This window comes from Sceloporus occidentalis, unplaced genomic scaffold (assembly GCF_023333645.1).
Source record: "Sceloporus occidentalis isolate IW3139 unplaced genomic scaffold, rSceOcc1.0.p SCAF_3, whole genome shotgun sequence".
Classification (NCBI taxonomy): domain Eukaryota; kingdom Metazoa; phylum Chordata; class Lepidosauria; order Squamata; family Phrynosomatidae; genus Sceloporus; species Sceloporus occidentalis.
The window spans coordinates 75470753-75494243 of record NW_028316983.1 but is presented as its reverse complement, the minus strand read 5'-3'; the positions used below and the strand labels follow the sequence as shown (position 1 = coordinate 75494243).

The 23491-nt window shown below is 39.3% G+C and overlaps 1 pseudogene across 1 annotated transcript; it reads right to left on the bottom strand.

Moving 5' to 3' along the window:
• LOC149316252 (cytochrome P450 4A4-like) lies at positions 1-21659 on the bottom strand (annotated as a pseudogene). Its single transcript, XR_016280662.1, has 8 exons — positions 21543-21659; positions 14142-14283; positions 12319-12359; positions 9145-9234; positions 7856-7972; positions 5229-5380; positions 3525-3621; positions 1-601 (listed from the first exon to the last, which is right to left on the bottom strand). The product of XR_016280662.1 is annotated as a cytochrome P450 4A4-like (transcript).
• Positions 21660-23491: the final 1832 nt, after the last annotated feature.

Sequence of the window (23491 nt, the reverse complement as noted above, 5' to 3'; positions counted from 1 at the left end):
TCTTACAATTCCATTAATTGCTGTTTTTGTGCTTAGTTTGTGATCCACGTTGTTCATGTTTCTGTTAATACTCTCATTTTATGTAGATTTAGCGTATATCTTTTTAAAAAAAAATCTGCATGCTCTTCTAGCATTTTTGTTTGGGTTTTGTCTTCTGAACATGTTTGTGTTATCTGGCATGTTCTAAAGACAGCCGAGTGTGGATACATTTTGATACATGTCAACAACAGCAGAACTAGGTGGAGCAAACTGATTTGCAATCTATTATAAATTAATTAAAGTTAATTATTCTTTGTTAGATCGTTCAGGTGTATTTGTCTAAGCTGCAAGAATTAAAAATAAAGTTCTTTAGATTGGGGTTTGATCCTTATTTTGACCCCAGTGTGGAACATGACACACTGTGCTGTACAAATTTCACAATATCAAGATGTATCAGAGAAGTTTCTTCAGTTTCAGATGTTCTCCATTCTTGGAGCGTATGACTATCTGAGACATAGGAATTGAAGGATTTTCTGGGTCTGCTTTAACCTCAAACTGGAGCAAAGTCAACGCAAGAGCCATTTTCATCTCCATCATGGCAAACTGCTGTCCAATACAGTTCCTGAGCAAAGAGAGATATGTTACAATATTATATTTTGCAGGAAATGCCCATGTAATGTTTGACAAAACAAACAAATTTCTATTCCATCTCTAGATCTCTGAGCATAGTCTAATTTTACATTAAGTGAATATTTGCTTATTGTGTTAATCTGATCCGTTGTGGCACCAGAGCTCCCTGACAGAAAAGGCTAAATGTCTCACAAAACGACAACCCAGAATTTCATAGCATTAAGCCATATTACTTAAGTGGTGTCAAACTGCATTAATTCTGCCATGAAGACGTAGCCTGTGTCTCTGGAAAGATGAACTGCTTCCAAAGATTGTTTGCCCAGGGCAACACACATTCAGATAATGCTAGGGGGATGGACCTGTGTTACTTTCTCTTCCCCACATCTTATGGGTTTAGAGTTCTCAGAGGCTTCAGGGAAGATGCTAAAAATTCAAAGAGTGCAGTTTATAAAACAGTGGCTGTAATATTTTTAGAAGGGTTGAGGAATGTGTTCCTTACAGCTCCATGTGACACTTCAAGGACCCCCAGCACAACCCTCAATTTTTAATTTTTTTTGGGGGGGGGTGAAATTATCCCTAAGTGGCTACACATGCACTGGGGAGCACGGGGACAATTGTACTACTTTTTAAAGCCACTCTGGGCCATTTTAGGCTTAGGGAAGGTTTTCTCAAAGTGTGTTGGGGAAAAGGCTTCCCCTGAACTTATAACAGCCCAGAAAAGAATGGAAACACCCATGTTAGGGTACATCTGGAGGCAATAGTCATTTTCATTTTTTTTCCAGAAGGTGGGGAGCAGCAAAGAGGCAGGGCAAATATAGTCTGTAGTCTCTAATCTCAGGGCAGATATAGTAGTCTCTAGTCCCAGCTAGCCTAGCAGCCAATGTGGCCCATAACCCAAAAGATTTTTCCTTCTTGGATTTGAAATTATTGTAATAACAGACGTATAAGTAAGATTCACAGGCATGTGTGTCACTGGATGAAATCTGGAGAACCAGGGGTTTTTAGTATTTCCATTTTCAGGCTCAAATGTTGAAAGTCCTGCTGTAGTTTAAATATGAAATGGCTCAAGGGAAGGCCAAATGGCTTAAAGAAATGTTTAAGAATTCTGGAGCAATTACATTCATCCATTCATCCATCCATCCATTTTACACTGTTCCACTGGAGCAATATTACTGTTGGAAAACACATTCAGGCACCATCAGGCCTTCCCTGAAAGAACAGCCCACCCCTCCGTCCACCTTCATCCAGAGAGGGAGAAGGGGAAGCCAGCTCCGTCAGGCCTTCCCCGAAAGAAGAGCCCACCCCCCTCCCTCCACCATCATCCAGAGAGGAAGAAGGGGAAGCCAGCTCCGTCAGGCCTTCCCCGAAAGAAGAGCCCACCCCTCCATCCACCATCATCCAGAGAGGGAGAAAGGCAAGCCATCCAGCCTGGAGGGAGTGAAATGGCAGGCCCAACGCCATCGGGCCTATCCTTAAGAAACAGAGCCCTCCCTCTATTCCTTGTGCCTTGGTCCAGGCCTCAGTGGGAAAGATGAGCTCCAGGACCTGATCCCCTTCCCCACAACCATTCCCTTCTCCCTTTGTGTCGTGTCTTCTTAGATTGTAAGCCTAAGGGCAGGGAACCGTCTAATTAAAAAATTGTATGTACAGTGCTGTGTAAATTTACAGCGCTATATAAATAAAGCTTTATAATAATAATAATAATTCCATTAGATGTGTGTATCCATTTTATGTGTATCCGTGGAATAATGCCTGTATTCATGGTTATGCAGATCATAAAATAAATGTCTACTTATGATCTTATATTCAGTTACAGTTAGGAGGCATTTATCATATGAACAGTGGAACCCTTTACTTATCAATTCAGGAGCTGTACTAAATTAAATGAGCATTACTCCCAAGTAACACAGGGACTGTTTTTCTGGTGTCTTTGTCAGATCCCTGTCATGGACTGCCCTGGGTCTGATGTGGAATCTGACTCTGAGCCAGAGGCACAGACAGATCTGGGGATGCCTGGAGGTTCAAGATGGGACCTTAGGCCAGGGGAACCATCTGTAGTCTCTGAGGACATGTAGGATGCTGGGAACAGAATGGGATTTTACTCTAGTTGGGAACAGCATGGAATACAATATCCATTACATTCTCTGTAGATTGTATGCCATTGGCAGGTTTTATATTTTTATTGATTTGGTTATCTGTATGTACAATGCTGTGTACATTTACAGCACTATAGAAATAAACCATAATAAAATTTTTTAAAAATCTATGTTTGATAAACTAACTAAAAAAATACAGCATAGCTTGCATAGCAAGAATGATAAATATTTTCCATTTATTATCTATATATATTGCTGTCTGCTTTTTATTCATCTTTCATGTGTTTAATACAGACAGAATAATTAGAAAGAGACAGGAATCCCTTAAGGCTGAGAATAAAGAGGAAGCATCTGGACTTTCTGGATATCCTTATTTTGGCAAAGGTCAGTGTTGTAAACAATCCTGTTAACAGTTCACATGCAGAGAACAGTATAATAGACATGATTGTGTGTATGTAGATGCTGACAACCTGGCATGTGCTCTGAAGGCTTTGGTGCAGTGGGTCCTAACATTTTGGCCTAGTCCTTTGTGTCTAAAAACAATATTTCTTTCAAATATAAGATAAATAAGACAAATATAAGACAAATTTAAAAAAAGTTATAAACACTATAGATAATAAGAAGGAAAATAGGAGAAGGAGGATGCTAGACAGAGGAGGCAACTGATATCATGAGGAAAATATAATATTAATAACCATCTTTCTCTATTTTCAAATTTTCCTCCTGTATAATTATATCTTGGTGAAATTTGCTTTTGTATAAACCATCGCACTGACAGCATTGTTGCATTATTAGGATGAAATGAGAAATCAGTTACCTCATGAAGAACCTACGTGCCGAAGTTCATGTTTGCAGGTCATGATACTACAGCCAGTGAGTGGGATTTCTTGGCTGCTGTACTGCATGGCCCAAAATCCTGAACACCAGCAGAGATGCAGGAAAGAAATAAAAGAAATCCGGTATCAGAACACACCGCAACAACCTAATTGGTTTGAAGACATTAAAATCTCCCTGAAGTCTGCAATGCCAATTTTAACCACCAGGTGTCAGACATTTCCAGACCAGAAAGGGAAAATCTGAAGCCTAGTCTGGGAAAATTTATTGCTCCACAGAGGCTCTTCTTTGGAAGTTAGTTTGGGCCTCTCCCTTTTAAAGTTCCAAAATTTTGTTCTTTGTTCAAGTGACATTTACGAGAATGAATCTTCTTGTTTTATTCAAAAGTACAGCCATGTTAGTCTAGAACATCAATATGCAAAGGGATTCTGTAGCACCTCTGAGACTAACTTCATGTTTTAAGAGTTGTAGAATTCAAAGATATAGCCATGTTAGTCTGTAGAATAAGTAGGTAATGTTTTAATAGTTTTTAATGCTTTTATACTATAACTGTTCAATCCTGTTTTAGCATTTGGAAATGGGGGGTGGATGGGGGGTGGATATAAGGATTGTTTTCTTCTTGGATTTCATTGTAACTTTGATGTATTTTATTGTAACCTGCCCGGATTCAGGGCGGGCTAGAAATAAATCCTTATTATTATTATTATTAGGTAGAGAAATCTTGTAGCACCTTTGAGACTAACTGAAAGAAGTTGGCAGCTACTACTTAAGTGGTCTTAAGTAGCAGCAAGTTCATGCTGCTAACTTCTTTCTTTACTTAGTCTCAAAGGTGCTACAAGATCTCTCTTCATGTTTTAAGTTGACTTCGACATTTAGTCATCAGAAATGCAGCTTCTGTTGATTTGATTTTTAATAATTTTAATCACCTTCATTATCTGATGGAGTGCTATTCCAGTAAGTGGAAAGGTGGGTTAGAAGTTAGTGTAATAAACAAATAAGAATGTTCAAAGCTACAGATAATAGGATAAAAGGGCTACTAAAAGAACAGGGAAGGGAAGCTGAACAGCCATGAGCTAGTAATCCAGTGAGTCCATTTACATACACTGTCCTCTGTATCAGCAGGCTAGCCATCCCTGGACTGGAGTATCTGGAACTGAGACCCTGCCAATACTGCGGTCCTACTGTATTTTATTCAAGATAACACTGAGCCAGAAAGCCTTGGAAGGACACAGATAACATGACCTCATCTCATGCATGAACAAGAAATGTTGTTCCCAGTTTCCCAACTTCCTGCTAAAGAGAGACTCAACAATTGGAATATCATTCCTTAACAATGTATGTCAAAGTGTTTTTGTTTTGTTTTGTTTTTGCCAGTACAATTATTTGAGCACATGTTGTCTGATGGAAACAATGGGTTCAGGCAGGCCAAATCTGATCTGGGAACCGCCTTCAGTCACAGACACCCACTACTGAACCAAGCACAATACTGGAAAATATTCAATTAGATCTGCCACAAGTGCATGCAAGTATAATGTGCCATGCCATGAGTTTTCAAAAACTGTGAAAAACTAGACAAACATGGTTCCCCAAAAGGATAATTGTTTATTAAACAACTACTTGAGTAATGTTCAGGCAAAAATCCTGTGCCAGAATGACAGAGAAAAGAAAAGAAAAATCAAAGAGGTATACCTGTGTGAAGGTGGGCTAATCTGCAGGCTTTGTGAAACCAACGTCCTTGAGAGCTAAGCCAGTAAATGAAATCATTTTGGTACAAAAGTACAAGTGTTCTCTCACTGATCAGAAAGGAGAGATCAAAGATAATTTTAACATAGGAATTGTCCCTTTGATAAGATAAGAAGGAAAGGTTAATTCTAAGGAAACTAACTTTTCATTTTTATTTTAATAGCTGCTGCTTTAAAATATATATAATTTCAAATTCATTTTCAATATATTTCTGTTTTGTAAAAAACCAAACAAATGTAGCAGAAGAAAACCAAAAAGTACAATGAGTTATCATTTACATTCAATGTTTCAATTAGTCAATGTTCTGTTATTTAAAAAACCCAGCGATGGAAAAGTTGTATTTGTATGTATTGCCTAGCCACTTCCTTTTATTTTTCTTTCTTTGAATGAAGAATGCCTCCTCAGAAAGGTATGGAGAACTGGCAGTTTAAAGCTCCTATATCTTCTATTCACATAGAACATACGAAAAAGCTGTTTGGTATCAGCTTTCTTGTTGAGATACAGCAGCTTCTACACTTGTTCTCAGTGCTCTCTTGTCCACTGGGGATATAATGGATTAGACACAAAGAGGTTAGGAACTTGACCGTTCTTTCCTAACTCTTGGCTTCCTTGGTTAGCCACCAATCTCAATTCACCAAGGGGTAGACTACATATGATCTGGTTTTGCCAGGTGTCCTTAAGTGACTATCCTCTATTGCAAAGAGGATAGTAACCCAGACTGAAATCTCTCCATCTTATTTTTCTGGCCTGTGCTGTCTGCTCTCTTCCTCTTCATGAAGGAGGACATGTTGTAACATGTTTGCCTACCATTGTTGTCTCTTTTACATCAGTTAAGAAAGTACCAGGCTGTTTCTATCCTAAGAACTAATTTCATGCATTCCTGGAAAAATTGAGTTTTCCTATAATTGTGTAGTGAGGAAGAAACAGCATGCTGTTTCTATTGCAAAAAGAAGCTGGTTTTATAACGGTTTCCTTATGACTCCAATAGCAAATCCAAATAGTATGTTTAACTCTTTGGGAACTGTCCCTGTCAAGGGAATGATTGAAAAAATGGTCTCGTTCCACAGGTTTCTAGGAGATGAGTTTACCTTTTCAAAGTTAGAGATAAGTGATACACATTTAAAATTATGTCTTTAGAACTCAGTTGGAAACATTTAGCACATTTTTGTTGTAAGGGGTTTCCTAAATGTATGGTGTTCACCTTCCCAATAAGTGGTGTTTGGGTTCATCAGCTAGAAAATAGGCTTGGGCATAAATCCAACTACTAGTCCCCACTAGAAATGGAACTAAGATGAGTGTTGACTTTCCAAAATGCAAAATCTACTCAGTCTTGCACTCCTTTAGCAGTATCTAACATGTCTTTATGTAAGTAGTGCCAGCAACACAACAATGTCTAGGCCCAACTCAGCCTTAGACAGAGAAAGATTATACAGTGTTGTGCTGTTCTCTCTTACAGCTGTGTTTCCCCATTGTTTACAATGGCTATTCTTGTGATGCCCAGAGGCCCAAAGTGAAAGCTGCACATATCTTGGAAATGTATTTAAATTCTAATTTTTATTCTGGAATTTAAATTTGAATTCCAACATTAAAAGGTCCAGTAGTACACAACATACCAACATAGGTGGAGAAACCTAGGCTGTTTTCAAGTATTTCTTCCCTGGAGATTGAATTCCATGTGAAGAAATTTTTGACAATATCTGAAAGTGAGTGAACCTGAAATGCCCCATTTCAGGAATAATTTGTGAGTGCCTGAAATACTTGTGTTCTGGTGAGTTTTGAGGTTTTAAATTGCCGAAATGTGGAACTATCTGAACCCAGGAAACTTGAATTAGTATTTTGAAAGCTTTGGTGCATTTTTCCTATACATTTTCTTCCATGTCAATTTGATTGTTGAATTATACTCACTGGGTGGGAATAGAATGTCAAATAAACTTTGCCACAGTAGCAATAGCAATAGCACCTTCATTTATATATCGCTTCATATTGCACTAAGTAGTCTATAAGCGGTTCACAACCTAATTGCCCCCAACAAGCTGGGTACTCATTTTAGCAACCTCAGAAGGATGCAAGGCTGAATCAATCCTGAGCCCCTGGCTGGGATTGAGCTCACCACTTTGTGGTTTGTGGGTGCGTGGCTGTAGTACTGGCATTTAACCACTGCACCACCAGGGACACTGACTGCATACAATGTTACAGTGGCAAAAATAAGACACTTCTATGTCCAGTTATTATTGTCCTGGAAGAAGAACATTCAGGCAAGGACAAAACAGGGATGCACATCAGGAGAGTGAATTTCAGTTTGAACGCTACACTCATTTAAAGATTGATCCTGCATTTGACAATGACACAATACTACACCTATGGAAGAACTGCCATAAGTGAAAATATTGTTGCTGAAGTCAATGAAGAGCTCCTAATGACTGCCCCACAAAAAAGAGTGGTAAGTAAAGATCATAAGAATAGTTGTCTCCCAAAGTATTAGTTTGAATAGTCACCCAAATATAAAGCAACCTTGACTTAGCAACATTCAGAAATAATAACCACATTGGAATATGGCAATAAGCTTAACTGACCGATCCATCTGTCAGTTGCTCTGAAAACTGAAGGCTGTCAAGGGTCATCAAGTTGACATGGTCATGTATCTCCACTGATACTTCTCTGTCTTTTGAGACCAACGTCTTCCATTTAGTCTTATAACACAATAGAAAGTAATGTAAAAAAGCAAATTTATTCATTGCCATATTTCAGATGTCTGGTCTGGCTTGCCAAATTACTGAAAACCAGCACAATCCAATGCACATTTACTCAGAAGTAATTCTCACTGTGAAGTCGAAGGCTTTCATTGCCGGCATCCATAGTTTTTTGTGGGTTTTTCGGGCTATGTGGTAATTCTCACTGTATTTAATCAGGCTTACTCCTGAATTACTCCCAAGTGCAGCTCATAAAGAGACAAAGTAGGCCTTCCTTTCAACAAAATGTTTAGTAAGGAAACCAACTCTTCAAGCCAAATCAGCTAATAACGGCAATAGCACTTAGTGTTTCTACTAGATCACAGCATGGCAAAGATATGCAGGGTTATTCAGCAGATACAGGATTCAGAAACTTCCAAACTAAATGGATTCACCACAGTAGTAAGAGCTGCTCTTCTTCCCTTTCTGGCCCAAGAAGAATGTGGTCCCATGGACTGCTGAGTCTCATTCAGTCTAAAGCAAAACCACCACTATATTCTTTCTAAACAGGCCCCTTTGCGGAACGGTGGTGGTGAGATTAAAGGTTTATGGAGGAAATTGCTCTAAACCTTACATAAGCAGAGGACTAAATCAATATAGACATATAGAATACTGAGTGAAAAATAATGCTGATCATAGTGCAATGAAGAAGAAGGGATGTCTCAGGAGCTCCTGGATCTTCTAGCAGTCTTTTAAACCATCTGTCCTTAGTCTGGGAGTACATCTACACTGCTGAATTATAGGATTTTGCTACCATTTTCACTTCCACGTCTTCATCCTATGATATCTTGGGATTTGCAGTTTGGTGATGTTTACTCCCCTAAACAACACTGGTAGTGCTTTCTGAAAGAGAATTCTAAGTTCCTCATGAAACTAAAAATTCAAAGATTTCATAGGACAGAGCTATGGCAGTTAAAGGGCCGTCAGTGTGCTATAACTGTGTAGTGTCAATATACCCTAAGACATCAATAAGTGCTGATGATTTTCAGCTGATTTTCAAATCCCAGATTTTGAATAGGTGGTACTCATTAGGTTACTGATAGAATCCTGTTAACTGAGACTAACAAACATGCATAAGGAATGCTATACTCTTTCAAATGCATCCTAAGAATGAAGGTAATGGTGTTTCCTGCCAGCATCACTTTGACAAACTCAACCACTGGAGCCAAATAAGATTTCAGAATCTCATAATGAAATCCTGGGGTGAGTAGATTCCGATGTCACTGCCAGAAGAAGTAAACCTTTCTCTATGAAAGGTGGCAGTGAGATAAAAAGGCATGGAAAAAGTAGATTAATTATCACAATCAAAAGTATATTATACAGAAAGACCAGGATCACTAACAGTTTATCAGTCTCTAGAGATCTGTGAAGCCAATCCTTGCTTCCTTTTGATTCCTGTGCAATCAGCTGGCCTTGCTGAAGATCCTGTGTTAAATACAACTGGGGACCTGGATCACACAACACTTGTATTATGTCCACAGCTTGGGAAAGTATTTTTTGGGACTACTACTCCCAAAAAGTCCCAACAGCATTCTATCCCACAATTCTTTCTTCCAGAGCATTTGCATTCATGGATTTAGCACCATATTTTATCTCAGTTAATTTTTACAGTAACAAAATGGGTCCTGAGGACACTAAGGCTGCTATTAATAACAAACACATCTGTTAATTGCATTTATGTAGTCAACATCTCATTGGCTGTTGTCTGCTGTGCAGCCCATGAAAATGTCCATTCCTCACGGGAACCTATGTCAGAAAGCACCAAATGTCCTCAATTGACTAGGTGTGAAATCACCCCCTCTGCCAAGAGAGAAAGAAAAAGAAAGAAAGGCCCTTTACAGACTGGCTCAAAGCACCGGCTTGTGGCTGATTTTAGGGCTCAAGAGAGCAGAGTGTCCACAGACTCTCAAGGCCTACCGCACTGTCCAGGTGCCATTTTGGCACACACATGTTCAGACGACATGCACACCATGCACCATGTTTACACGGTGTGGCACACAAGAGATGTCACCGCTCTGCTCCAGGGCACTAATGGCGCCTCAGCAGTGGCGGAGAAAGGAACCGCATTTCGCAGCACCTTTTAAATGGCGCATTGTTGCTGCGACGTGTGGTTGCCGCAGCAACACTCCATGGGAGAAAGGGGTGGTATCTCACCGCCCCTTTCTGCCCATCTGTATCCCCCCAAAGAAAAATGATGTGTCTCTGCTTGTTTTTTACAGTTGGCCCTCCATATCCACAGATTCAACCTTCCATGGCTTGACATATTTTTTAAAATAAATATGAATTCAAAAAGGGATACCATTGTATTATGCCATCGTATTTAATGGGATTAGATGGGATTAGAACATTCATGGATTTTGGTATTCGGGGGGGGGGGTCCTGGAACCAAACCCCAGTGGATACCAAGGGCTCACTGTAATGCAAGGCAGCCAGCAAGGAAAAACATACTGTATCTTATTGACTCAGGATGTTATCACACATGAGGAATTTCTCTTAATTTCGAATGAAAAGAAAGTGGGACCAGAACGCATTTACGTGAATTCACTAGTTCAGCGAATTTACACGAATGTGAATTGCATTCGAACTGGCTTCCCATTGCCCGAAAATAGCATGCCATTGTCCAAAATTACGTGTGATCATGTCTCACGCAATAACGTGAAACCCCATGATTGCACTCGGACTGACTTCCCATTGCCCGAATTTGCATGTGGTAGTCTATCACACAATAACATTAAACCCCATGATTGCATTCGGATTGCCATTGGATTATACTTCCAATTTCCCTTGTCTGATAATGTCCTCTGTCTCAGGCTCTTAACCTGAAAGATTTTGGTGAGGGGCCTAAGGAAACAACCAGATTCAACTAAACATATAAGTAGATGTAAAACATAAAAAAACCCTTTTTCTTGGCAATTAGAAAAATTATATCAATTATAATAATAATAATAATAAAAACCAAAGGCCAGATGCGTTTCAACTGACGTCTTCTTCAGTGACCTGCCAATGTTAAAAAGATAAAATATACAGCAACTCCTTAGCACACAATGTGACTGTACTGAATTCAAAAGCTGCAATGATCTTAACCTGCTCTCAGAGTGTCTTATATAACCAGCTGTGCTGGTAATGAGCATAATCCTGCTAAGACTCAAGGATAGATCCTGGGGGGAAAAACATAGGGTGTGAAAATGACAATAAGAAAATCACCAACAAACATAAGACCAACGGGGAATCAATTTCCAACAAAGAGTTCAATTGAGTGCCAGTATTTATGGTCATGTATCAAATATCACATCTGAGTACTAAATTTAAAAGGAAATACTTCTCCTAAGGAGAAAGGGTTTTTTTCTCTACCCTTTCTGTTGTTTTATTGGCTTTTCTCCAGGGTTTAGTTTCTCTGGTATTGAATTTTAGACATTTTATCATATATATATATATATATATATATATATATATATTTATTTTCACCCTTAGCATTTATAGATTTTTTTCAGTGGGGGTATTTATACCCTTTAAGATACTAGATTGTTTTTTTGCTCCAGGGTGCTGTTATTTCCTACTAGTGATGAGACCTCACCCCATCATGCAGCACTTGGGTCTCAAACTCCAAACCTACGTAAAACCTATTACAGATTCTATTCATAACAAAATCACAGATATATTCAGGTTGAGTATCCCTTATCTGGAAATGCAAAATCCAGAATACTCAAAAATCCAAAACTTTTTGAGCTATGTATCTGTACTGTATTTGTGAGGCTGGAGAGAGACGCAGCTGGAGAAAGATACAAGGATCTTTGAGATGGTGGGAAGTGTGGATTCATACCAAGCACTACACTTGGAATCCTGCCATTTCACATCCTCATCTCTCCAGCCTCATTATGTATATGCAAATCAGGTATTCCAAGATCCTCCCCCCAACACGGAACACTTCTGCTCCCAAACATTTTGGATAAGGGACACTTGACCTGTAATATCATGAAACCAACAGCAACATTCAAGAAAAACATCACCAGACATCACCATAACATAATCATCTTACATGAAATAAACACACATGTACTTTTAAACTGTTTTTTAGCTAGTTGCTTTTAATTGTCTTTTAAATTCTTAATTGTAAATTCTTTAAATGTTTTTATTTTTGAGCTGCCTTTGGAACCTTTGTGGGAGAAAGGCGGCACAGAAATGAAATAATAAATACATTGATAAATAAAAACATTAAAACCAGAACTAGATTTAAGATTCAAGTATGGTGCCTTTCCACAAAGATCTTACTTAATGGAACATGAAGGAACATGAAAATACATACCAATCCATGGAATCAAGCCATCATAAAATATAAGACTTTTAGGATCTGTGTAATGGAGCAATAAAACATATAAAAACAGTGTCAGGCTAATAAAATGCAAGGTTACTCCATTTCAGATTTCTCTTAATAATCATTGCTTTTAAGTTATATTTAAGTTCTAATAGATGGGCCTGCATAAGAGGAGGATATGAAAATATAGTTTAAGCAAATAAACAATTAATATATAACCAGTTCCTGTAAGAATAATTGTCACGGATAAAAATAGATAATAGACATTAATTATACATTTTTAACATTTATTAGGAAATTGTTGGTCCCCTATTTAAAAAGTACCTTGTTTTAATAATGATACTAACATACATGACATTAAATGGCATTTACTGTCTATTCTTTTCAGTGATATAGTGAAGGCGGCCATGGTGTAACAATCAGAAAAAATGTTATCAATATTGTCGAGGCTGTAAAAAATACCTTAAAGTTTTATTATGTCACCTAAATGTTAACTTAAATATTGTTATGAAACTATGTTGCTTTGTTTTCTCTGTATGCTTTACAGTTCTTGGGGCTAGTGTGCATCATAGCTATTTTGACAATCCACTGAAAAGAAATTTCTACATCATGTGCATTCCATGGCAGTGCTGTAACTACCACAGAATAGTTTAATATAAACAGAGTTTTTGACTTTTACATTGTTTGAATATTTTCATTGGCAGATAACACATATATGGAGACTTTTCATTCACTTGTCACAAAATATATTTTAAACTTTTATTGCTATGTCGAGTACTTATCACTTATCACAAGGAGGTTTGTTTTGGGCTTCTCCCACTGGTGAGAACAATGGGCACTGACCCAAAGGTTTGCTGTGCCAAAGCTCTGAGTGGGGGCATTCTTGAAGAAGCAAGGGACAAAAATAACATACCCACTGGAATTTGTATTTTCTGTCTCACAAGTCTAATTCTAAAGTCAATACCCTGGAAGTTCTGTGACTCAGATTAAAAAACAAGTTGGTGCTAGAGCTGAATTGAAGAGCTTTATTCTATTTTATTACTTACAGGTAGAAAAATGGGGGAACAATTTTGGCAAATTTTCCAGATGAGGAGCAAAAAGTAGCAAAACAGGGCCATGCTCACTATGAAGGGCTAAAGTATTCATTGATGCTATAATCATTCTCTTTCCTGCACCCTCAGCAAAGAGAGCAGCAGGGAAAGCTGAGGTGGGAAATCAGGTTAACGTTATTTTATCATACATCACCATATTGGTGCCAGTTAAAGCACTTTCTATCTTCATACTACCGATTAGGTGTGTGACTGGGTAGGTAGGCTTGGAGGATCATTCATAAAGGAGACTTTGGACAAAGATCAAGTCACAATCCTAATGACATTACAAGGAGTGTAATAGTGTCAGAATTGGGATTGAAGCTAGGCTAAGAATAAAATGAGGTATTTTCTGTGGCTGCATCCATACTGGTTTGACACTGCTTTAACTACCATGGGTCAATGCTATGGAATTTTGGGAACTGTAGTTTGTTGTGGCTTCAGAATTCTATAGCATTGAGTCATAGACTTGAAGTTGTGTTAAACTGGTTTATTTCTGCAGTGCACATGCAACCTGAATTTGGAGGGAATATTTCATTTTTTTCCCCTGGACTCATCTGGGGGAGTTACTTTGTGCAAAAGTAGTGGAAGAAGGAAAAACACTTGTGTGTCCAATACAAGTCCAATTTGACTGACTATACTATTCTGTAAGTATTACAGGATTTTACCCTGGTATTATAGGCAGAAATGTGGCACAAGTGTTTAGGATCAATAAAATATAAATACTTACCACCTCTGCTGTATACTGCCTTGAAATATTCAGAATGGTTAATGGCTAAGCCGGCTAAGAAACCTCCATACCATACAGGAAAACATCTTGGAAATTCTTCTGTTCACTTCACTATACTTCTTAATTCTTTCTGTTGTCCCATCTGCATTATGAGATTACACATAGATATAGTGAAGATCATGTTCACTGAATAGAATGTTATCAGGAAAATAATTTTGTTGCAGGAAGGCAGTCGAGTGTTCCAAGTGAAAAGACAATGAATAGAAGACTTTTTGGTGGTGACAGCTGGCCATAGCGGAAAAGGAGGTTGTGGCAGCTGTCCTCCTTTCTAGTTATGACTTTCAGGACACAGAGTTTCAGACTTTCTTGCAGCTTGAGATAGCTGCCTACTGTGCATCATTTTAGAATTCCTTAAAGGCTTGGAAAACCTATTCAAGATTAGACAGTGAGTAAAATAAAGCTCTAGAGTAGATCCACCAGTTCTTTTTCTGTTTCCACCACCCTATATATGTGGAAGGTGACTGTCTAAAAAGGAGAGTCTCCTCTACTGATAGATCTCCACACCATTCCACATGTTGGGAAGTCACTGATCAAAATCACATGGAGAGTCACTATAGATACAGGAATACCTGTCATTCAGAATTTGCCCTCTAAGCATAGAGGTGACAGAAATTATGGCTGCTTGGGGCAGTCAAGGCTACGATGTTCATCTCCTGACTTGTTTTATTTTACTTCCAGAGTACCTGAATAAGGCTGAAGAGACACAATTGTTTTTGAAATCAAGACTTCTGAGTTAGCAGAGGATATTGAACACAGTCCAGAAAGTGCAGTAGAGGTTGCTCCGTTGTTTGAAACTGTCCTCAAAATAAAATAAAATAAAATAGAGAATTCAGAGACATAGTCATATTAGTCTGTGTAAGGGCGATTGCTCAAATTTTGGGGAATATTAATTAGCTCAACACACCAATATCGGGCTTTTTACAAGTACCCTTTTTGGACCGAATCCCAGCCGTGTTTACCAAGTGGCCAGGACTTCCAGGAACTAACGCAAAGGCAAAGTCTTTGAATTTTAAGCTAGTTTATTGATGCACAGGGGAACACACACTCACATACACACATTCACTCATGCAATCACTCAAGGCTAATAGAAGAAAGGGAGGAAAAGTGGAGAGAGAGAACATGAGGCCTTCTAATGGTAGATACTTGCCTGAGATGGTTTCTCTCGGAACCAAGGTAGATGCAGCAACACTATGAAGGGAAATAGGGAAAGGGGTGCATGGAACCACACCAGGAGAAGCAGACTGACAGAGTGCCTGCCTGCCACTAATGTGGAACCCAGAACAAAGGAAAAACTAAACTTTAAATAGGTTCCTAGTCATGTAATAGTAATAATAGTAATAAATTTATTCGGTCATTGACCAGTATAAAAACAAAACCACACAAACAGCGTATCAGTATAACAGTAACAGGTTAAAATATAAACTGATAGTAGACTATACATATACAATATCCAAACAGATCTTTCTACATGGTAATAAAATGACCATTTGTCAGTTGAGGGCACAGTTTACAAACAATGTAACAAAATTTAGCCACGTTATGGGATACTCCTATTGTTATCCAATAGGAGGCATAAATAGAAGGAGTCAGTTTTACCTGGGAATTTACTCAGTAGTGGGCTAATCAGTTGGTGATGAATGTCTCTATAGAATTGACAGTAAAGGAGAACATGCTCATTGGTTTCAACAGCGCCCGAGCCACATGGGCAAAAACGAAGTTCAAAAGGTGTTTTTTTGAATCTACCTTCCAACATGGCCGTGGGCAACACATTGAAACGTGCCAGAGTTAAAGCCCTTCTAAACTTCGGGAGGGTAACATGGAACAGATATGGAGCTGGGGAGGGGACCAAAGCTTGAACACTGAACAAGGCATATTGTGGGAGGGAAGCGAAGTCCATGTATCTTTCTACTTCTAGGATTTTTTGTTTAATAATAGATTTAGCTCTATCAGCGTCAAGCTTTAGAATTTCATTTTTGTTGAGACCTAGCTCCTTTAATTTGTTGAGAAGAGAAATTTCCCAAGAAGATTTAAAAGAATCCAGAAAAATTAAATTTGTCAGACCTCCAGAAGTTTTATGCAATTTTTGCCAATAGGTAAGTATTCTGATCCACAGACTAGATTCTATTTTAATAGTCCCATCCTCCTTTCTAAGAACAGCATTCGAAACACAATGGGCGACCTGAAAGATTCTCCTAAGGAACTTAGTTTACACACGTTCGATTACATTGATGTTACTATATGGTCCCAGTTGGGCTCCATATAGAAGTTGAGGGCGAACCTTGGCATTAAACAGTTTGATTGCGGCTGAAATAAACTGAGGACCTTTAGTGAAAAAAAAAAAAAATCTTAGAATAGCCGTTATGGTTCTTTGGGCATTACTGATGACAAGTTCTGAATGGGCTGTTCTCCTACCAGAGGTATGAAATACAATCCCTCGATATTTGAAAGTCTTAACCTGCTCTATGTGTTGTCTATCAAGTGTCCATTGTCTCAATTTGGGGTGGTGAGCAAAAGTAAGAATCTTAGGCCTGTTACAGACTGCCAAAATAAAGCTGCTTCCGGTCTCTTTGGAGGTATGCTATTTAAATGATTCATGCATCCTAAGAATCCGGAAGCTACACACCAGTGCTTAGGAATGGAGTGTGGCTTTGGCACGACCTCTGGATTCTTAGGACCCATGCATCATTTAAATAGCATACCTCCAAAGAGACCCGAAGCAGCTTTATTTTGGCAGTCTGTAACAGGCCTTAGTCTTAGAGAAGTTAATTATTAATTTCTCCTCTTTGCAAAACAAAGCAAGAGAGTTTAGGGCTCTTTTAAGTCCAATGGGGGATAACGAGAGGATAACAACATCATCTGCATAGAGCAATGAGTTGATATGCTTATTAGCCAACTCTGGAGGATGAAAAGAAAGATTATTCAAAGCAGAAACAAGGAAATTAATGTAAAAATTAAATAAAGAGGGGGCCAGGACACATCCTTGCCTTACACCCGTCTTAACAGGAATTGTCTTGGAAACATGTCCTTGGGGACTGCATCTAACCTTGATATTAGAATTCTCATGCATCTTAATAAGAAGCAAGAGGAGTCGTTTGTCTATATTAGTGCACAATAGTTTCCCCCACAATCTAGATCTATTAACTGAATCAAAGGTGGACTTAAAATCTATAAATGCCGCATATAGTGGTTGAACATAATGGAGGTATTTTTCAACAAGATATTGGAATATCATTGCACGGTCAATAATGGGTCGTCCAGGCCGAAAGCCTGCCTGTTCAGCCAACAGAATATCCTCGGTCTCAAGCCAGTCTAAAAACTTATTTAAAAGGTGTTTTGTATACAACTTACTTACCAAACTCAAGAGACTAATTGGTCGAAAATTAGAGGGATTGGTTCTATTACCTTTTTTATATATCAGGATTATGATGGCCAGGCCCCAGTCTTTTGGAATGGAAGCAGATCTATCAATGGCTGTAAATAATTTAGAGAGGACAGGAACACACCAATCAAGATTACTTTTGAGTACTTCACCAGTCATGTACTCAGCAGAAGTTGTTGTCCTACATCAAAGCAAAACCAAATTTACACATCACTTGATTTTATAGACATCCTCTGTCATGGGAAAACTATCGATACCGGAATGGCTTCTATCTGTGAAACATCTCCTAGTCACAAATCTGTCTCATAGGTGTGAAGGAATCTTCCTGTTTGCAACTCCTAACTAAGGCTGGCTGCCTACGTGGTCTCCCCGCTTTCAGGTCATGACAGCTGAGGGGCATCTCCATAATGCCTTTCCATTAGATCATAAGGAGACATACCTTCACCCTATAGATGCAGGACTTGCTTAGAGGCCTCTAGGATCAAGCAATGCCAGGGACGAAGGGGCACCTGATTACCTCCACAGATGCATTTTGGGATAGGGATTTGTGGGCATATTTTTATAAAATTCCAGACTCAATAATATCTGGAATATCAGTATGCAAGGTAGAGAAAGCTTATGCTACAACATCTTCTACATAGCTAGTCTCAAAGGTGCTATAAGATCCCATTGAATACAGATGTTTCATGGGAGAGAAGGAGAAAAGCAATCCTCCTTATCACAGAGCTGGGGGCCTGTTTCTGTTATTTAAAATTATCACAATCTTCTTCCATCTTGGGAAAATGCCATAATTGTTCCCTAAGAAAACAACTGAAAAGAAGACTGCCGATGCCATAATTCTCTATACAAATCTATGGTGTGGCCTCAGATGGATTTCTGTACACAGTTCCGGTCACAGATTTTTATTTTAAAAGAGTAACCAAATGGGGAAGAGGCTGGACAAATTCTACAAGTGATAAAATTACAATATCTGGAGATTTCCATTTAGAAAAAAAATATATGGAAAAAACACGATAGGAGTGTACAAATGATTCATGATACAGAGAAAATGGATAGAGAATAGTTTTGCTCTCTCTCTTCTAAAAGTAGAACAGCAGGTCATCTAATGAACTTGAGAGGTGAAAGTTGCAAGTCAGATAAGAGAAAGTATTTTTTTCTATATATCACTCAGCTGATACATATCAGCTACATGATATATGATTATATATACACAGACACAGGGACCCATGAACTATGGTGGGGTAGGCAACCTGAAGCTTTCCAGATATTTTGGACTATAACTTCCATATCACAGATTGAATTTGGGAGCAATGTCTCATGTATTCAAAAGGACGCTCCACTCTTTATGGACCACACTTCTTGATTGGGAGTGAGGAGACAGAAAGGATGCAATCATTTTTGTTGTGCAGAAAAACTAGTTATGCTCAGAGAGGCTTTCAAGTCATTTCTGATTAAGTATGTAGTCAGAAAATCAGAAGAAGATTAAAAATGGGGAAGGTGGGTATAAAAGAACTAGAAAAAAATCTAAAATGCAAAGATATACAACTGAGTACAAAAGCTAGAATCATACAAGCCGTCATATTCCATATTACCATGTATGGATGTGAGAGCTGGAATTTAAGAAAGATGATAGGAAGAAAATCAATTCATTTGAGATGTGGTGCTGGAGAAGAGTGCAGAGGATCCCATGGACAGCCAAAAAGAAAAACAAAAGGGTCCTAGAGCAGATCAAGCCAGAAACCTCCCTGGAAGCCAAAATGACCAAACTGAGACTGTCATACTCGGACACATCATGAGAAGGCAGGACTTATTGGGAAAGACAATGGATGTTATCAGACAAGGGAAATTGGAAGTACAGTCATCCCTCCATATTTGTGGCTTTGATATTTGCGGATTTGATTATTCACGGATTTCATTAATATGTTCTCTCTAGGACTGTCTTTGTCCTCCAATGCAACTCTGTGGTCAACTTTAACGAAAAGTTGCACTGAAAGACCATTTGTAGCTACTCCAGTGCCATTCTATGGTCAGTGTATGTTGGACATTGACCACAGAATTGCGCTGGAGGACCTAGAGATTCCTAGAGAGGTGTCCTCTCAGGTAAAAACAGTGTTTTTGTTATTTGCAGTTTTTCCATATTCACAGGGGTCTTGTTCCCCTAACCCTAGCGAATATGGAGGGACAACTGTATAATCCAGTGGCAATCTGAACGCAATCATGGGGTTTCATGTTATTGCAGGACAGACTACCACATGCAAATTTGGCAATGGCATGCTATTTTCGGGCAATGAGAAGCCAGTTCGAACACAATTCACATTCACCTAAATTAGCTGAAGTAGCGAATTCACGTAAATGCGTTCTGGCCCCACTTACTTTTCATTTGAGATTAAGAGAAATTCCTCATGTGTGATAAAATCCAATAATTCTGGGAAAGGTGGAGGGAAGTAGGAAGAGAGAGAGAAAGGCCACTCGCTAGAATGATGGACTCTATTAAGAAGGTCATAGTATGGGGTTGCAGGAATTAAGCAGAGCAGTGGAGGACAGAGGGTCTTGGAGATGCCTCATCCATAGGGTTGCCATGAGTCAAGATCTATTCGAAGGCAGTTAACAACAAAAACCTTTGATTCACAGACTGATATCTGTAGCTTTATTGTTATTCTCCTTGCAGTAGATCAGTCCCTGCTAATGGAAAAACGTAGACAGAAAGACATAATTTCTTATCATCTTTTAACAAACAAGGCATTTGAAAAGTAAGTGAATTGTGCAAGTTGGTGAGGATGGAAAGAAGAGAGAGATGTAGATTAGTGACAAATTTAATTGAACAGATTGTAAGGAAAGATTCTCCTCCTTTAGGCAGCCTTTCCCTACCTCACATTTATTATACATGTTGGACTCTCACCATTTCCAAGCAACAATCGTTTTCAGCGTTATAATCCATCTCATTAAAAAAATATGTATCTAAATTGGAGGAAAGAAGCTCTGAAAGGATAAACAAAACAAAACAGCACTTCTGAAGGAACCAGTGGAGGTCAACCATGCCATTCTCTATAAATCCCAGCGTGCCCCAAACCAACAACTTCATTAACAAGATAACAAGCGATAACTCAACCAATTAAGTGATTTTTATTGGTGTCATTACTTGTTGACAGTGCTGTACTGAATACTGTTGACAGTATTAATTCCCCAGAGAGCCAGTGTGGTGTATTGCTTGGGCATTGGACTATGACTCTGGAGAACAGACTTTGAATCTCTGCTTGGCCAGTTCCTTCCTGTGAAATACACCTGATATCTATTGGCAGTCTCCCATTCAAGTACTAACCAGGGCTGGCCCTGCTTAGCTGCCAAGATCACAGGAAGTTCCCAAGCTTTCTTCCTCCAGACTTTTTGGAGTTCAACTCCCAGAAGCCCCTGCCAGCTTGGCCAACAACCCAGGAATTCTGGGAGCTGAAGTCCACAAAATATCTGGAGGACCAAAATTTTGGAACTCTTTAAGAGAGCCAGCGTGGTGTAGTGGCCTGAGGGTAGTAGGACTAGGACACTGGGAGACCAAGGTTCCAATCCCAGCTTGGCCATGGAAACCCACTGGGGAGTCACACTCACTCAGCCTCAGAGGTTGCCAAGAAAAAACCATGATAAGGTTCAAACGACTTGAAGGCACAGTACAAAGACAACAGCAGCTTATTATTTAGGCCTCCTGGAGAGATCTTGGCTTCTTTCCATGTGATTTCACTACAACCATAGAGCACAAAGTGCTAGAGCGGATTCTTTTTTTACTTATGGCCGCTCTAGCATTCTACTTTCTATGGTTTCTCTATCAAGAGACGGAGAGAAACCATAGAGAGGGCGCGGCCTAGAGCAGCAAAATAGACCCTTGGGGAAAACTAAGGGAATGATGGTTTCCAGAGCAAGCAGAGCAGTTCAGGGCTTCTCAAGGAAGAGAGAGACCCCACTTTCTCCCTGACCATGTGGATGTGGCCATAGAGCCAGTGGGTGGGGGGTCCTGGGAAATCTTTTAACCCCTGGATCAGTTTCTGCCTTGCCTAGAACAGCTGGGTTAACATGAGAGCAGCAGCAGCCATCTGGAAAAGCTGGGAGAGGCTCCTTGGTGATGTCCAGGACACCTTCCCCCCAAAGCATCCATTACACTCTCCATCTCTCTTCCCCTCCTTGTTTTGTTTTGCAAGTCTAGAATATGGCTGGTGGCTGAGGAATCCTGCTTGCAAGCTCTGTATTTAATGCCAAAGCATTCCAGCAAAGGTTGAGCTGACCAGCAGGTACAGGCAGTTGAGCAGTTAGTTAAAACCCACAACCTCTTATTTCACTTGGCACCAGACCCACAGCTGAGCTACAGAATCACAGGACCACTGTAGTTGCCCTGGATCTAAGCTACAAAATCCTGGGATTTCTACAGCCTTGCCTCACTTAATAAAAGCCTCTGATAAAGAAGCTTCTTCTTTTTTTACAAAAGCCCTCCCTGTCCCTCCCCTTTAAATTAATTGCCCCTTCGAAGGGCAACTATGAAGGAACTAGACAAGATCCTCAAGCGCAAATAATTACCACTGAATACAGCCGGCCCTCCTTATCCATGTATTTTGTTATCCATAGATTCAAGCAGCCACTGCTTGAAAATATTCAGAAAAAGTATCAATTCTAAAGAGCAAACCTTGATTTTCCATTTTGCATAAGGGACACCATTGTGCTCTGCCATTATATTTAATGGGACTTGAGCATTCATGGATGTTGTTATCCATCCGGGAGCCTGGAACCAAACCCCAGCAGATAACAAGGTCTCACTGCACTAAAGTTATAATTGTCAATTCCACCGTATTTCCAGTTTCTACATGCGTTTGTGAAAGCTGGGCAGTGAAGAAAGCAGACAAGAAGAAAATCAACTCATTTGAAAAGTGTGCTGAAAAAGAGTTATACAAAAGCCCTCCTCTTTAATTGTCTTCTGTCTAGTTGGAAGTTTTGCTTTGCTTTGTTTTGTTTGCATCACTGGCATTAAGAAGGTGGTGAAGGAGAGATGGTGAAGGAGAGATTTTCAGGGCTGCGTTGCAGCAGAGGGTTTACAGTGAATAATAATAATAATTAAAAAATACACTCATCTCTTCACATTTGCTCAACCCTGTGAATGGAAAAAACACAAATTACAAAAACACTATGTTTTTACCTGAGAGAACACTTCTCTAGGTCCTTCAGTGCAACTCTGTGGTTAACATCTGCCAGACATTGACCAACATAGAATTGCGCTGGAGGAGCTACATGTTAATGTAGAGTTTATGAAAATGTTCAGATGTGACAAAATGGAAATTGTCATTTACTTTGCAGAAGCCTGGAATTGGCTACAGCTGGGACTCAAAGCAGCAAGTGATGTCCAAGGTCACAGTGTGTGCCACAGAGCAAGTAGCTATATGTAAATATACTGTGTCATCTTTGCAAGGGGGAAAGTATTCCAAGATGCACAGGAACTTGTACAGGAAGGGGCTGGGCAAGGTGGCTGCATGGCAAATGTGTATATAAGCCCAGTTGTCCAGTTGTACAGTTTATTGGGGTGTTTAGTTGGTGGATGGTGTTAGTATTGTTCTCGCGTGTGTCTTTGCAACAAATAAAACAAAGTGCCTCTTTGGAGATAAGCCAGGCTTCGGTGTACTTTCATCCTGTAGCTGTTTTTCTGGCATGCTCCAGCAGCTTGCTGGTTGTTTATCTTCACACAAGCTTCCAAGTTTACTCTGCGCGCTCACGCTTGCATCAACACTACACATGCTTAGTGGAGTGTTGCTAGGAATCTCTAGGTCAGTGGTTCCCAACCTTCCTAATGCCGCAACCCCTTAATACAGTTCCTCATGTTGTGGTGACCCAAACCCATGAAATTATTTTCATTGCTACTTCATAACTGTAATTAAATAGGTGT